We start from the raw sequence: 14,025 nt of genomic DNA, 5'->3' as shown, positions 1-14,025 counted from the left end.
GTCAGATTCCTTGACACAATTTTGCCACTAATTGCTGACAGTGACACTTTTATGGGGATTTACAGTGGACAGTGTATTCTAAGAGATCATGTGTGTGTACAGTAGGGCTTACATTTTATTGGATTACCACTAATTGCATTACCATGTAAACTACTGCTTTTCATATATGATAAGGAACTTATTTGCCTTCATAGATATACATTTTTTGTAAGTTTTTCACTTTTAACTTCTTTCCTTTTGTAATTCCTATAAAAAAAATAAGGATTTTTTATTTTTTTAATTAAAAAATGATTTTAATTAAAAAAAATTTCATTAAAATTTAATTTTTACTAAATTTGTATACAATGAATGAATTTATCTACCATGTGCAATTTACAGAATGTAAATATCTTTTCAAATAAAAATGTTGTGCTGATTTTAAGCAAATTTACTTCATGAATATATGATTTTATCCGACCAATTTTCTGATATTTGAGGAGAAATGAGATGTTATAGATAAGGATCAATAACTCTGTAACTGTTCGATGAAATTTATTAAAACTTTTCAGAATAACTACTGAGATGTATATCTTTATTTTAAAAGTAAAGTTTTAAGTCTGGAACAAAAGTTAAAGTCTGACAGGAATAGGATCCCAGTTACGGTAACCAGTCCGGTACCCACGAATGTAGTTCTTAAAAAAAAACTATAACTTTTCTCTAAAATGGTGTAGTGTCATTATTACACAAGTTCTGAAACTGAATGTAGATTTATTTGAAAGGGTAGGCTTTCTAGTTTGAATTTCTGTAAAAAAAATGTTTGATTTAAATAAAATCTGGCGTCAGTGCATGGAGTAAATTGTCTAAATTCTAGCCTTTATTCTTCACCGGAAGTAGACTGAGTGACCCTGTTGTCAATCAAAACAAAATTTTGCAACGGAATGCCGGTCATGAGGCACTGAGATTGCACTCAGAAACTTGGAACCTAATGCCTAACATGAAACAGAAGTCCCAAGGTGGCTATCAAAATTATTTAACGAACAGCACCCCATTTATTTACTATGACTTTCAATGTGTTCCAATGGGGCAAATAACTGGGTCCCCGTTCCTGTCAGAAGGCATATATTGAACACTTCAATCTACAACTGTAAGCTTATTTTTCGAGTTACATGGATGAAATTTTGCTACAAACTTCAAAATTTAATAAGGAAAACAATGGTGTAATTATTTTTTAAATTTGAATTAAACTTTTTAAATTAAATTGAAATTTAAATTTATGAAATTTTAAAAAAGTTTTTTTTTCATTTGAAAGTTTAAAAAGAGGTCACAGTGAGGTTATTTGCTGGAAATTTAAATTCATACACTTGTAAGTTAAAATGGAGGGATTTTTTGAAAAATATAGGCAAAAAATAATAGAAAAGAGCCACCTGGCAAGAAACCATGAATGCTTTTTATGGGATCAGGGAACATCAAAAGATGGAAAATATGGGCTTATTTCTTTTCTAGATCCTATTTCTGGTACCTGGAAAAAGAAAAAAGCCCATAGATTCAGTTACATGGTTTATAACAATTATTTAGAGTTAAATAAAACATTTGATGCCAGTCATTTGTGCCATAATAGTTTGTGTGTGAATGCGGCTCACATTAATTTAGAGCCGCATCACATAAATAACAACAGGATTTATTGTAAGCACCGCAATTCTTGCCAGGGCCATGCCAATTATCCAGATTGCCGCCTGGATTTATTTTTAGAAGATATTTAAGGGGTAGGGCTATAGCTTATATATAAAGAATTTTGACTAAATGTACAACAATTTTAGACTCTTTTTGAAAGATTTGGTGGTCCTTAAAAGAACCTTTAATTTTGTCTTTATCTTTTTCAGATGTAGATGGATGCAGCTATGTCTTCTTTGACTTTGGAATTTTTGAAGTACAGCTTCTGGTAGGTATATTCTTCTTAGCAGGCATTACTCTCCCATATGAATGATCGTCCTTTGTGCTTTGAACAAATGCCGTATTAAGTTTGGGATCAAGTTGTCCTTTTTGATATCGGTCTTTAAATTTACTTTGTTCCTTTTCTTCCACATGATCCTTAATTTTCTGTCCGGTTTGTTGTAAATTTTTCTTTTTCCTTTCTGGAGTATTTTGGTATACTTTGTTCCGTTCACACTCCCTTTGCATCTGCTCTAAGTGTTTAAATGAACCTTGTGATATTTTAAAACCAATACATTCTGCTTTTTGTTTCCAGGAATTAGCTATACCATTATTCAAAGTGTGAATTATTGCTGATGCCCTCCCTTCAAAATTTCTAGAAAAGTTCACATTTTTTGGTAAGGATACACTTAGTGCTCTGTTAACGGCTTCACATTTTTGAGTGTTGAAATTAAATTTCATTTTCATTAATGCTTCCTCACTAAGTTTCATTTTTAAAAGTTCCTGCATTATTAATTTGTCATTGTCATCCATATTCAGGTTGGTTAACTTGTTTGCACCCAAGTACATGGATCTCAGCCACCAACAGTTTGTGTGACCACCACCACACACGTATGAGCTAGTGGGACATTTAGAGCAGTCACCGGTATAACACCGCACAGTAGCATCAAGCACTCTAGGTAAGCATTTTTTAATCTTTTCCAAATTTCCACAGTTTTCTTTCCACATTTCATTGAAAACTAAGCTACATCTGGCTTTCAAATCTTGACTTAAAACTTTCTGTCCTTGTTTTTTCTTTTCACGTGTCGAACCATAAAACATGTTCAAACTAAAATTTGCAGAATTACTTTGTCGAAACTGTGATCTTCCGAGATGAATTGGGTCAGCTTGGCGTTCAACTTTCCACAACGGGTGTAAAACTTTGAGTGCATCATTTATACCTTCTGCTCCACGTCCGTCTCCATCTGTAACTGCATACTTTACCAGCACATTTTGCCTATCAATCTGAAGTCCAATTTCTTTACCCATGAGATATTCACTTAAAGGGTTGGTTGGCTTAACATTGGCTGTACATGTACCAGCATGTCCATCTGGACAGGTTACATTAAGTCCCTTTCCTTTAAGCCAAGAACCTGTCCAGCAAAGTTTATTGTGAAAAACTGATGCAACAATGAACTTATGGTCAGTCACTTGCTCACATGCCAATGATATTGCCTGGGAAGCATTTTGTCCGGGTTTTTTTGTGCTTACTATATGCATACTGTTATAACGCGTGTCGATTGCTACAGGAATATGTGACGGCTCTTTTACACCACGAATTCTGTTAACTTCTTTCACAGTTTCAAGTTTTTTCTTCATATCATTGTCATTTAACTCTTTAATCTCATTCGCAACAAAATTAGAATGCCTCTGCAGTGTTCTTTTAGTGGGTGGTGGTATATTTAGTCCTGCGGCCATCAGAAATCTTCCTCTTTTTATTCCAATAGGAGTCTCCTGTAAGGCAGATACAAGCATGCGGGTTAACTCTCCAGGGTTAGGTCCACGTTTTGGAGTTTTAATTTCATCGAACAGGTTAACACATGGTGATGTAAACTTGCATTCTGTACATTTATATATGCACTTTACACAAGATCCATACTTAATTAACTTTGTCAGTTCAAAGTTTGGGTTATCACATTTAATGTCTTGTAAATTGTGAAATTTAACAACTACATTAAGTAGCAGAGTAACTTTATTCATCTTAACAACTCTATATGACTCATCTGTAACATGTGTTTCATCATGAGACTCAGATTTAGCTTCTTCTTTCAGAACCTTCAAACATTTTGGCTGTGGACGTAATAACTTGGCAGATCCAGGATTTCCCTCGACATCTGGTAAACTGTAGGAGGTGCCGTCTTGACCGGATTTAGCTACAAGTGAGAACTTCTCTGCATCTAGCCTCTTCCATTGTGTATTAGATGAACTTGGCTGACTGTTTGAAGACTGTGTTTCATGCTTTATTCCCTTGTTATGGGGTCTGTTACCCGCTTTGAAGCAAGATTTACGTCGATTTTTGCCACCTTTCATGTTAATTTACAGTACCATTGACTGATAATTTATGATGTTCTACATTTTCTTGCATTATTTATATCACTGGAAGATGCTGTCAGCTTCCTTGACACAATTTTGCCACTAATTGCTGACAGTGACACTTTTATGGGGATTTACAGGTGCTGGACAGTGTATTCTAAGAGATCATGTGTGTGTACAGTAGGGCTTACATTTTATTGGATTACCACTAATTGCATTACCATGTAAACTACTGCTTTTCATATATGATAAGGAACTTATTTGCCTTCATAGATATACATTTTTTGTAAGTTTTTCACTTTTAACTTCTTTCCTTTTGTAATTCCTATAAAAAAAATAAGGATTTTTTATTTTTTTAATTAAAAAATGATTTTAATTAAAAAAAATTTCATTAAAATTTAATTTTTACTAAATTTGTATACAATGAATGAATTTATCTACCATGTGCAATTTACAGAATGTAAATATCTTTTCAAATAAAAATGTTGTGCTGATTTTAAGCAAATTTACTTCATGAATATATGATTTTATCCGACCAATTTTCTGATATTTGAGGAGAAATGAGATGTTATAGATAAGGATCAATAACTCTGTAACTGTTCGATGAAATTTATTAAAACTTTTCAGAATAACTACTGAGATGTATATCTTTATTTTAAAAGTAAAGTTTTAAGTCTGGAACAAAAGTTAAAGTCTGACAGGAATAGGATCCCAGTTACGGTAACCAGTCCGGTACCCACGAATGTAGTTCTTAAAAAAAAACTATAACTTTTCTCTAAAATGGTGTAGTGTCATTATTACACAAGTTCTGAAACTGAATGTAGATTTATTTGAAAGGGTAGGCTTTCTAGTTTGAATTTCTGTAAAAAAAATGTTTGATTTAAATAAAATCTGGCGTCAGTGCATGGAGTAAATTGTCTAAATTCTAGCCTTTATTCTTCACCGGAAGTAGACTGAGTGACCCTGTTGTCAATCAAAACAAAATTTTGCAACGGAATGCCGGTCATGAGGCACTGAGATTGCACTCAGAAACTTGGAACCTAATGCCTAACATGAAACAGAAGTCCCAAGGTGGCTATCAAAATTATTTAACGAACAGCACCCCATTTATTTACTATGACTTTCAATGTGTTCCAATGGGGCAAATAACTGGGTCCCCGTTCCTGTCAGAAGGCATATATTGAACACTTCAATCTACAACTGTAAGCTTATTTTTCGAGTTACATGGATGAAATTTTGCTACAAACTTCAAAATTTAATAAGGAAAACAATGGTGTAATTATTTTTTAAATTTGAATTAAACTTTTTAAATTAAATTGAAATTTAAATTTATGAAATTTTAAAAAAGTTTTTTTTTCATTTGAAAGTTTAAAAAGAGGTCACAGTGAGGTTATTTGCTGGAAATTTAAATTCATACACTTGTAAGTTAAAATGGAGGGATTTTTTGAAAAATATAGGCAAAAAATAATAGAAAAGAGCCACCTGGCAAGAAACCATGAATGCTTTTTATGGGATCAGGGAACATCAAAAGATGGAAAATATGGGCTTATTTCTTTTCTAGATCCTATTTCTGGTACCTGGAAAAAGAAAAAAGCCCATAGATTCAGTTACATGGTTTATAACAATTATTTAGAGTTAAATAAAACATTTGATGCCAGTCATTTGTGCCATAATAGTTTGTGTGTGAATGCGGCTCACATTAATTTAGAGCCGCATCACATAAATAACAACAGGATTTATTGTAAGCACCGCAATTCTTGCCAGGGCCATGCCAATTATCCAGATTGCCGCCTGGATTTATTTTTAGAAGATATTTAAGGGGTAGGGCTATAGCTTATATATAAAGAATTTTGACTAAATGTACAACAATTTTAGACTCTTTTTGAAAGATTTGGTGGTCCTTAAAAGAACCTTTAATTTTGTCTTTATCTTTTTCAGATGTAGATGGATGCAGCTATGTCTTCTTTGACTTTGGAATTTTTGAAGTACAGCTTCTGGTAGGTATATTCTTCTTAGCAGGCATTACTCTCCCATATGAATGATCGTCCTTTGTGCTTTGAACAAATGCCGTATTAAGTTTGGGATCAAGTTGTCCTTTTTGATATCGGTCTTTAAATTTACTTTGTTCCTTTTCTTCCACATGATCCTTAATTTTCTGTCCGGTTTGTTGTAAATTTTTCTTTTTCCTTTCTGGAGTATTTTGGTATACTTTGTTCCGTTCACACTCCCTTTGCATCTGCTCTAAGTGTTTAAATGAACCTTGTGATATTTTAAAACCAATACATTCTGCTTTTTGTTTCCAGGAATTAGCTATACCATTATTCAAAGTGTGAATTATTGCTGATGCCCTCCCTTCAAAATTTCTAGAAAAGTTCACATTTTTTGGTAAGGATACACTTAGTGCTCTGTTAACGGCTTCACATTTTTGAGTGTTGAAATTAAATTTCATTTTCATTAATGCTTCCTCACTAAGTTTCATTTTTAAAAGTTCCTGCATTATTAATTTGTCATTGTCATCCATATTCAGGTTGGTTAACTTGTTTGCACCCAAGTACATGGATCTCAGCCACCAACAGTTTGTGTGACCACCACCACACACGTATGAGCTAGTGGGACATTTAGAGCAGTCACCGGTATAACACCGCACAGTAGCATCAAGCACTCTAGGTAAGCATTTTTTAATCTTTTCCAAATTTCCACAGTTTTCTTTCCACATTTCATTGAAAACTAAGCTACATCTGGCTTTCAAATCTTGACTTAAAACTTTCTGTCCTTGTTTTTTCTTTTCACGTGTCGAACCATAAAACATGTTCAAACTAAAATTTGCAGAATTACTTTGTCGAAACTGTGATCTTCCGAGATGAATTGGGTCAGCTTGGCGTTCAACTTTCCACAACGGGTGTAAAACTTTGAGTGCATCATTTATACCTTCTGCTCCACGTCCGTCTCCATCTGTAACTGCATACTTTACCAGCACATTTTGCCTATCAATCTGAAGTCCAATTTCTTTACCCATGAGATATTCACTTAAAGGGTTGGTTGGCTTAACATTGGCTGTACATGTACCAGCATGTCCATCTGGACAGGTTACATTAAGTCCCTTTCCTTTAAGCCAAGAACCTGTCCAGCAAAGTTTATTGTGAAAAACTGATGCAACAATGAACTTATGGTCAGTCACTTGCTCACATGCCAATGATATTGCCTGGGAAGCATTTTGTCCGGGTTTTTTTGTGCTTACTATATGCATACTGTTATAACGCGTGTCGATTGCTACAGGAATATGTGACGGCTCTTTTACACCACGAATTCTGTTAACTTCTTTCACAGTTTCAAGTTTTTTCTTCATATCATTGTCATTTAACTCTTTAATCTCATTCGCAACAAAATTAGAATGCCTCTGCAGTGTTCTTTTAGTGGGTGGTGGTATATTTAGTCCTGCGGCCATCAGAAATCTTCCTCTTTTTATTCCAATAGGAGTCTCCTGTAAGGCAGATACAAGCATGCGGGTTAACTCTCCAGGGTTAGGTCCACGTTTTGGAGTTTTAATTTCATCGAACAGGTTAACACATGGTGATGTAAACTTGCATTCTGTACATTTATATATGCACTTTACACAAGATCCATACTTAATTAACTTTGTCAGTTCAAAGTTTGGGTTATCACATTTAATGTCTTGTAAATTGTGAAATTTAACAACTACATTAAGTAGCAGAGTAACTTTATTCATCTTAACAACTCTATATGACTCATCTGTAACATGTGTTTCATCATGAGACTCAGATTTAGCTTCTTCTTTCAGAACCTTCAAACATTTTGGCTGTGGACGTAATAACTTGGCAGATCCAGGATTTCCCTCGACATCTGGTAAACTGTAGGAGGTGCCGTCTTGACCGGATTTAGCTACAAGTGAGAACTTCTCTGCATCTAGCCTCTTCCATTGTGTATTAGATGAACTTGGCTGACTGTTTGAAGACTGTGTTTCATGCTTTATTCCCTTGTTATGGGGTCTGTTACCCGCTTTGAAGCAAGATTTACGTCGATTTTTGCCACCTTTCATGTTAATTTACAGTACCATTGACTGATAATTTATGATGTTCTACATTTTCTTGCATTATTTATATCACTGGAAGATGCTGTCAGCTTCCTTGACACAATTTTGCCACTAATTGCTGACAGTGACACTTTTATGGGGATTTACAGGTGCTGGACAGTGTATTCTAAGAGATCATGTGTGTGTACAGTAGGGCTTACATTTTATTGGATTACCACTAATTGCATTACCATGTAAACTACTGCTTTTCATATATGATAAGGAACTTATTTGCCTTCATAGATATACATTTTTTGTAAGTTTTTCACTTTTAACTTCTTTCCTTTTGTAATTCCTATAAAAAAAATAAGGATTTTTTATTTTTTTAATTAAAAAATGATTTTAATTAAAAAAAATTTCATTAAAATTTAATTTTTACTAAATTTGTATACAATGAATGAATTTATCTACCATGTGCAATTTACAGAATGTAAATATCTTTTCAAATAAAAATGTTGTGCTGATTTTAAGCAAATTTACTTCATGAATATATGATTTTATCCGACCAATTTTCTGATATTTGAGGAGAAATGAGATGTTATAGATAAGGATCAATAACTCTGTAACTGTTCGATGAAATTTATTAAAACTTTTCAGAATAACTACTGAGATGTATATCTTTATTTTAAAAGTAAAGTTTTAAGTCTGGAACAAAAGTTAAAGTCTGACAGGAATAGGATCCCAGTTACGGTAACCAGTCCGGTACCCACGAATGTAGTTCTTAAAAAAAAACTATAACTTTTCTCTAAAATGGTGTAGTGTCATTATTACACAAGTTCTGAAACTGAATGTAGATTTATTTGAAAGGGTAGGCTTTCTAGTTTGAATTTCTGTAAAAAAAATGTTTGATTTAAATAAAATCTGGCGTCAGTGCATGGAGTAAATTGTCTAAATTCTAGCCTTTATTCTTCACCGGAAGTAGACTGAGTGACCCTGTTGTCAATCAAAACAAAATTTTGCAACGGAATGCCGGTCATGAGGCACTGAGATTGCACTCAGAAACTTGGAACCTAATGCCTAACATGAAACAGAAGTCCCAAGGTGGCTATCAAAATTATTTAACGAACAGCACCCCATTTATTTACTATGACTTTCAATGTGTTCCAATGGGGCAAATAACTGGGTCCCCGTTCCTGTCAGAAGGCATATATTGAACACTTCAATCTACAACTGTAAGCTTATTTTTCGAGTTACATGGATGAAATTTTGCTACAAACTTCAAAATTTAATAAGGAAAACAATGGTGTAATTATTTTTTAAATTTGAATTAAACTTTTTAAATTAAATTGAAATTTAAATTTATGAAATTTTAAAAAAGTTTTTTTTTCATTTGAAAGTTTAAAAAGAGGTCACAGTGAGGTTATTTGCTGGAAATTTAAATTCATACACTTGTAAGTTAAAATGGAGGGATTTTTTGAAAAATATAGGCAAAAAATAATAGAAAAGAGCCACCTGGCAAGAAACCATGAATGCTTTTTATGGGATCAGGGAACATCAAAAGATGGAAAATATGGGCTTATTTCTTTTCTAGATCCTATTTCTGGTACCTGGAAAAAGAAAAAAGCCCATAGATTCAGTTACATGGTTTATAACAATTATTTAGAGTTAAATAAAACATTTGATGCCAGTCATTTGTGCCATAATAGTTTGTGTGTGAATGCGGCTCACATTAATTTAGAGCCGCATCACATAAATAACAACAGGATTTATTGTAAGCACCGCAATTCTTGCCAGGGCCATGCCAATTATCCAGATTGCCGCCTGGATTTATTTTTAGAAGATATTTAAGGGGTAGGGCTATAGCTTATATATAAAGAATTTTGACTAAATGTACAACAATTTTAGACTCTTTTTGAAAGATTTGGTGGTCCTTAAAAGAACCTTTAATTTTGTCTTTATCTTTTTCAGATGTAGATGGATGCAGCTATGTCTTCTTTGACTTTGGAATTTTTGAAGTACAGCTTCTGGTAGGTATATTCTTCTTAGCAGGCATTACTCTCCCATATGAATGATCGTCCTTTGTGCTTTGAACAAATGCCGTATTAAGTTTGGGATCAAGTTGTCCTTTTTGATATCGGTCTTTAAATTTACTTTGTTCCTTTTCTTCCACATGATCCTTAATTTTCTGTCCGGTTTGTTGTAATTTTTTCTTTTTCCTTTCTGGAGTATTTTGGTATACTTTGTTCCGTTCACACTCCCTTTGCATCTGCTCTAAGTGTTTAAATGAACCTTGTGATATTTTAAAACCAATACATTCTGCTTTTTGTTTCCAGGAATTAGCTATACCATTATTCAAAGTGTGAATTATTGCTGATGCCCTCCCTTCAAAATTTCTAGAAAAGTTCACATTTTTTGGTAAGGATACACTTAGTGCTCTGTTAACGGCTTCACATTTTTGAGTGTTGAAATTAAATTTCATTTTCATTAATGCTTCCTCACTAAGTTTCATTTTTAAAAGTTCCTGCATTATTAATTTGTCATTGTCATCCATATTCAGGTTGGTTAACTTGTTTGCACCCAAGTACATGGATCTCAGCCACCAACAGTTTGTGTGACCACCACCACACACGTATGAGCTAGTGGGACATTTAGAGCAGTCACCGGTATAACACCGCACAGTAGCATCAAGCACTCTAGGTAAGCATTTTTTAATCTTTTCCAAATTTCCACAGTTTTCTTTCCACATTTCATTGAAAACTAAGCTACATCTGGCTTTCAAATCTTGACTTAAAACTTTCTGTCCTTGTTTTTTCTTTTCACGTGTCGAACCATAAAACATGTTCAAACTAAAATTTGCAGAATTACTTTGTCGAAACTGTGATCTTCCGAGATGAATTGGGTCAGCTTGGCGTTCAACTTTCCACAACGGGTGTAAAACTTTGAGTGCATCATTTATACCTTCTGCTCCACGTCCGTCTCCATCTGTAACTGCATACTTTACCAGCACATTTTGCCTATCAATCTGAAGTCCAATTTCTTTACCCATGAGATATTCACTTAAAGGGTTGGTTGGCTTAACATTGGCTGTACATGTACCAGCATGTCCATCTGGACAGGTTACATTAAGTCCCTTTCCTTTAAGCCAAGAACCTGTCCAGCAAAGTTTATTGTGAAAAACTGATGCAACAATGAACTTATGGTCAGTCACTTGCTCACATGCCAATGATATTGCCTGGGAAGCATTTTGTCCGGGTTTTTTTGTGCTTACTATATGCATACTGTTATAACGCGTGTCGATTGCTACAGGAATATGTGACGGCTCTTTTACACCACGAATTCTGTTAACTTCTTTCACAGTTTCAAGTTTTTTCTTCATATCATTGTCATTTAACTCTTTAATCTCATTCGCAACAAAATTAGAATGCCTCTGCAGTGTTCTTTTAGTGGGTGGTGGTATATTTAGTCCTGCGGCCATCAGAAATCTTCCTCTTTTTATTCCAATAGGAGTCTCCTGTAAGGCAGATACAAGCATGCGGGTTAACTCTCCAGGGTTAGGTCCACGTTTTGGAGTTTTAATTTCATCGAACAGGTTAACACATGGTGATGTAAACTTGCATTCTGTACATTTATATATGCACTTTACACAAGATCCATACTTAATTAACTTTGTCAGTTCAAAGTTTGGGTTATCACATTTAATGTCTTGTAAATTGTGAAATTTAACAACTACATTAAGTAGCAGAGTAACTTTATTCATCTTAACAACTCTATATGACTCATCTGTAACATGTGTTTCATCATGAGACTCAGATTTAGCTTCTTCTTTCAGAACCTTCAAACATTTTGGCTGTGGACGTAATAACTTGGCAGATCCAGGATTTCCCTCGACATCTGGTAAACTGTAGGAGGTGCCGTCTTGACCGGATTTAGCTACAAGTGAGAACTTCTCTGCATCTAGCCTCTTCCATTGTGTATTAGATGAACTTGGCTGACTGTTTGAAGACTGTGTTTCATGCTTTATTCCCTTGTTATGGGGTCTGTTACCCGCTTTGAAGCAAGATTTACGTCGATTTTTGCCACCTTTCATGTTAATTTACAGTACCATTGACTGATAATTTATGATGTTCTACATTTTCTTGCATTATTTATATCACTGGAAGATGCTGTCAGCTTCCTTGACACAATTTTGCCACTAATTGCTGACAGTGACACTTTTATGGGGATTTACAGGTGCTGGACAGTGTATTCTAAGAGATCATGTGTGTGTACAGTAGGGCTTACATTTTATTGGATTACCACTAATTGCATTACCATGTAAACTACTGCTTTTCATATATGATAAGGAACTTATTTGCCTTCATAGATATACATTTTTTGTAAGTTTTTCACTTTTAACTTCTTTCCTTTTGTAATTCCTATAAAAAAAATAAGGATTTTTTATTTTTTTAATTAAAAAATGATTTTAATTAAAAAAAATTTCATTAAAATTTAATTTTTACTAAATTTGTATACAATGAATGAATTTATCTACCATGTGCAATTTACAGAATGTAAATATCTTTTCAAATAAAAATGTTGTGCTGATTTTAAGCAAATTTACTTCATGAATATATGATTTTATCCGACCAATTTTCTGATATTTGAGGAGAAATGAGATGTTATAGATAAGGATCAATAACTCTGTAACTGTTCGATGAAATTTATTAAAACTTTTCAGAATAACTACTGAGATGTATATCTTTATTTTAAAAGTAAAGTTTTAAGTCTGGAACAAAAGTTAAAGTCTGACAGGAATAGGATCCCAGTTACGGTAACCAGTCCGGTACCCACGAATGTAGTTCTTAAAAAAAAACTATAACTTTTCTCTAAAATGGTGTAGTGTCATTATTACACAAGTTCTGAAACTGAATGTAGATTTATTTGAAAGGGTAGGCTTTCTAGTTTGAATTTCTGTAAAAAAAATGTTTGATTTAAATAAAATCTGGCGTCAGTGCATGGAGTAAATTGTCTAAATTCTAGCCTTTATTCTTCACCGGAAGTAGACTGAGTGACCCTGTTGTCAATCAAAACAAAATTTTGCAACGGAATGCCGGTCATGAGGCACTGAGATTGCACTCAGAAACTTGGAACCTAATGCCTAACATGAAACAGAAGTCCCAAGGTGGCTATCAAAATTATTTAACGAACAGCACCCCATTTATTTACTATGACTTTCAATGTGTTCCAATGGGGCAAATAACTGGGTCCCCGTTCCTGTCAGAAGGCATATATTGAACACTTCAATCTACAACTGTAAGCTTATTTTTCGAGTTACATGGATGAAATTTTGCTACAAACTTCAAAATTTAATAAGGAAAACAATGGTGTAATTATTTTTTAAATTTGAATTAAACTTTTTAAATTAAATTGAAATTTAAATTTATGAAATTTTAAAAAAGTTTTTTTTTCATTTGAAAGTTTAAAAAGAGGTCACAGTGAGGTTATTTGCTGGAAATTTAAATTCATACACTTGTAAGTTAAAATGGAGGGATTTTTTGAAAAATATAGGCAAAAAATAATAGAAAAGAGCCACCTGGCAAGAAACCATGAATGCTTTTTATGGGATCAGGGAACATCAAAAGATGGAAAATATGGGCTTATTTCTTTTCTAGATCCTATTTCTGGTACCTGGAAAAAGAAAAAAGCCCATAGATTCAGTTACATGGTTTATAACAATTATTTAGAGTTAAATAAAACATTTGATGCCAGTCATTTGTGCCATAATAGTTTGTGTGTGAATGCGGCTCACATTAATTTAGAGCCGCATCACATAAATAACAACAGGATTTATTGTAAGCACCGCAATTCTTGCCAGGGCCATGCCAATTATCCAGATTGCCGCCTGGATTTATTTTTAGAAGATATTTAAGGGGTAGGGCTATAGCTTATATATAAAGAATTTTGACTAAATGTACAACAATTTTAGACTCTTTTTGAAAGATTTGGTGGTCCTTAAAAGAACCTTTAATTTTGTC

General features: G+C 33.6%; 1 protein-coding gene and 3 long non-coding RNA genes across 4 annotated transcripts in view; all 4 read left to right on the top strand.

Annotated features, from left to right (window-relative positions):
- Positions 1 to 14,025, top strand: part of LOC143054573 (uncharacterized) — a 422,571-nt gene that overhangs the window by 127,439 nt on the left and 281,107 nt on the right. The window lies entirely within an intron of this gene.
- LOC143053429 (uncharacterized) lies at positions 1,858 to 4,316 on the top strand. The gene is made up of 3 exons (XR_012971344.1): positions 1,858 to 1,918; positions 2,449 to 2,588; positions 3,721 to 4,316. It is a non-coding gene; the product is annotated as an uncharacterized LOC143053429 (long non-coding RNA).
- LOC143053428 (uncharacterized) lies at positions 5,918 to 8,376 on the top strand. Its single transcript, XR_012971343.1, has 3 exons — positions 5,918 to 5,978; positions 6,509 to 6,648; positions 7,781 to 8,376. It is a non-coding gene; the product is annotated as an uncharacterized LOC143053428 (long non-coding RNA).
- LOC143053427 (uncharacterized) lies at positions 9,978 to 12,436 on the top strand. The gene is made up of 3 exons (XR_012971342.1): positions 9,978 to 10,038; positions 10,569 to 10,708; positions 11,841 to 12,436. It is a non-coding gene; the product is annotated as an uncharacterized LOC143053427 (long non-coding RNA).

The sequence above is a fragment of the Mytilus galloprovincialis genome, chromosome 12 (genome assembly GCF_965363235.1).
Source record: "Mytilus galloprovincialis chromosome 12, xbMytGall1.hap1.1, whole genome shotgun sequence".
NCBI lineage: Eukaryota > Metazoa > Mollusca > Bivalvia > Mytilida > Mytilidae > Mytilus > Mytilus galloprovincialis.
This window is presented reverse-complemented; position numbering and strand designations above follow the sequence as displayed.